Below are 3,567 nucleotides of genomic sequence, written 5' to 3'. Positions count from 1 at the left end.
AAAGGGGACGGGAAAGGAAGAACCAGGGAAAGAGCGGGGCACAGGTAACTGGCACATCTTACAGGTAACTGGCACATCTTACCTGCTCGGCTGACTGAGCGCCCCAGTCGCGCGTTCACAGAGCCGTTGCCAGAGCAAATGGCCCCTGTTTATCCCCAAAAGTCCCAGAATCCCGCTAGCTCCGCCCTTGGGCCCTGCAGTCTCTCCCTGGGGCTGCTGGGGGTTGCAGTTTCCAGTCACTGGCGGAGGGGGCGGACTCCAGAAAGCGGGAGCAGCGAAGGGGTGGGGTCTGCAGACTGCAGAGTTCCTTCAGGACAGCCTCCCCTCGACACTGGAGAACTCCTAATCATGGATCTTTATGCAAAGGAGAAAATGCGGGGAAGAGATTGACAAATATTATTGACAATCAGATTCATAAAAGCAACATCCAGAAGAGAAGTAGATAAAACGTGGTGTGACCGTCCTTTCACAGAAAAGGCTTCTCAAGTTGAGGTGGCCGTTTGCTTATAAATGTTGAAGGCAAAATGCCCACAGCCGTTGCCCACTGGAACTCTGTAACAGAAAGACCGGACGGTAAGCTCACTGACGCCATCAAAAGTATTTCCAAAGGTAAAACGTCATCCTACAGAACACGAATGGAGCCCTGTGGCCGCTTGGACTTGACGAGAAATAGCAAACCAGAGTCGAAACATCTGGTTGACCCAGCGGCCCCCACACGCAGGCCAGGGGGCACACGGAGCTTCTGCGGGCGTAACGGACACGCCAGGCGGCTCCACTTCGAGAGTCGCCACAAGTCCGTCTGGCTCGGCGTTGTCTGCTTCTGGCCCTGAGTCAGTTTCTCAAAATTATGTACAGATATTTACTGATGTCCTGTCATCTTAGGTAGCAAAATGAAGTCACTCAGCAGTTATTTTTGTAGCTTCTCATGGAAAATGACTCATCGCAGCTAGGAGAGGATCTGAAGCCCCGTGATGGGTGGCAGCTGCGGTCGCCATTTTCTTTTCTTTCTTCAACGCATCCACGGAACTCAGTAGACAGCAACGTCTTAGGGGGCCAGGCGGGAGGAGGGCCGGGGCGGGGGAGGGGAGAGCAGAAGCGACTCTTGATGGTGCAGGGGTGACTGGTGGTGGGGAGCTCACCGTGCAAAAATAAGGATGACATAATGAGTGTATTTTGAAAAGGAAAAATGTCTTAGTTTTTAGACTTACAAGGACCCCCAGGATCTCAGGTGCTAGAGAGAGCTCGTGAGTCGGCGCACCCATGTACCCTGCGCCTGCACAAGTCTTACGACGTGGTCCCCGTGGCCAGCCGGCCTGGCAGCCGGCGGCCCCGCCACCCCTCAGGCCGAGTGCTGCCGAGTCAGGGCGGGTGGACAGCGCCTCACCACAGGGTGCAACGGCCACAGGCCAGTGACTTGCCCGCCGGGGCGGGGCCGTGGCCCCATGCATAGTCTTGCAATCTTTGGCCATCTCTGGGGTGACCTACAGCCGCATTCAGAGACAGAAACGTCAGCGAACGGACGTCTCTGCCCCTAAAATACACGACGCAGAGTTCCAGCACTGGGTCTGGCGAGAGCAGGACCGACCGCCCGCCCCAGGGCCTGCGATCGCCGCGAGTCCCAAGTCGGATGCGATGGCTCCTTTCCCCGCGGGATCCGAGTGGCGACAGGCCCCGCCTCCCATCACACACGTTGCACTGGAAACTGCTGCAGAGTTTTTATCACTCGAGTGGCTCGTTTCCTTCGCGGCTGCCGAGGCTGGGACACAGCCCGGACACGCCCTGCCCTGTGCGCACCGGTGCCTGTTGGCTGCGCCAAGGAGACCACGTCCTCCTGTTCTCGCCCGGGGGATTCAGAGGCGCCTTCGCCGCGGCAGAGCCCAAGGCAGGCGAGGGGACGTCAGCCATGGTCTGCCCACCTGACGTGCGACAAGGCGTCAGTGTAAATCTGCGGCTTCGTGGTCAGGGGAGGACGCTGAGGCCAGAGCGACGGTCCTCCCCATCTCGCTGCGGAAACCACCCGTTCCGAAGCCGAGGACAGAGAGAAAAGCTTGTTTCTGGCTCTGGGCCGCCGTGCCCGGCCACCCTGACTGGACACACGCTGCACTGGCTGCGGAGGCCGAGCCGACGATGCTTCTCACGGTGCCACCTGCTGCCCACTTCCACAGCACTGCAGCTTCCGGGCTGCTCGTGAGTCAGTACCGAATCCCACATGAAAATGCTCCTCGTTTCCGCAAATACTGGACACGGTGCTATTTTTGACTGGTTTTCAGCTGAACCCAGAACTATAAAGTAGATTCTCATTTATGTTAAATGGGAGTAAATTAAAAGAGATGAAAATTAAGAGGTTTCTCCCCGTTGTTCCTTCTGTTTTTGTTCTTTTCCATCAAGACAGGGAATCCACTCACTGCTTTGGACAAGCTCCGGGAACAAACTCCTAATCACGCAGGTCGCAGCAAAGCAATACCCCGTCTACACACAAGGCGATCCTTTAAATTTGGTCATGGAAATCAGCCCCACAGAGACCTCCAGCCAGGGTCTCCCGCCAGTGACCTCACAAGAGCTCCAGGCTCCCTTTCGCATCTCTGGAAGTGGCTGTGCACACCCAGCTCGACCCTTAACGAATGCATGTGACATCAAGTCATTTCAAAATAACAAGGGCATCTGAGTGGATTCTCAACCCAACTGTGTAACTCCTGTGTATTTGAGACGTTGAGTGTTACCCACCCTCGGTACTGCAAGCACCTGGAAAAAGCACTTTATTTCTGCAGAATCTCAACAGTGACCTGCGGGTGTCTGGGGCTGAAACAGTAGCTGTTAGAGACCACTGTAATTTTTCGACCCATTCGGGTTCCTAAACAAGTAGCTTGTTTCACTTTAAAATATTTGATTGTTTCTATAAAACCAGCTTTTAGATATCGTAGATGTAAACTGTTGATTGACTTGTTTAAGAACAGTGGGTTTTTCATCCAAGAGCTTCAGGGAAATCATAATTACACTCATTACAAAATAGAGAGCACAGTAAATGTGTCCTGCCCGGTTCCCAGTTTCCCTTCTTTCAAAAATGGCAACACCTTTAAACAATCCTCATAATATATACATAAGTGTAATAGCCATCCGTATAATAAATTAAAACATATCGGGGTAATGCCTAAATCTATACTTCCCCAAAATATTTCTCTAGCAGGAAAAAATAAAACAGAAATTTATTCTCTAAGCATCCACATGTAAGTCATACATCTCAAAACTTTAAAAGAAATGGCTGGCATGGACGAGTGCAGTAGAAGAGAGAAACAACGAAGCTACTGAATAAACTAAACCGACAGGCAAAGCCTCAGAGCCCGGCGGCTGGCTCCCCGGGGACAGGCCGTGGGGGCCTCGGCCTGGGGCACGGCGGTGGCTCAGAATTTCATGTTGCTTTGTTCCGTTTCTTTCGTTGTCATGTCGTTTTTTATTACAGAGCTGATGCCGAGGGGAGCTGCAAGGGGCTGTGTCTGCGGTTGTTTCCACAACCGTCGTGAGTGACGCCGAGGGTCTCCCCTGGCCGCCGCCCGGGCTCGCGGGGACCCC

This window comes from Condylura cristata, unplaced genomic scaffold (genome assembly GCF_000260355.1).
Source record: "Condylura cristata isolate star-nosed mole 26May11 unplaced genomic scaffold, ConCri1.0 scaffold00018, whole genome shotgun sequence".
In the NCBI taxonomy this organism is placed as follows: domain Eukaryota; kingdom Metazoa; phylum Chordata; class Mammalia; order Eulipotyphla; family Talpidae; genus Condylura; species Condylura cristata.
This window is presented reverse-complemented; position numbering follows the sequence as displayed.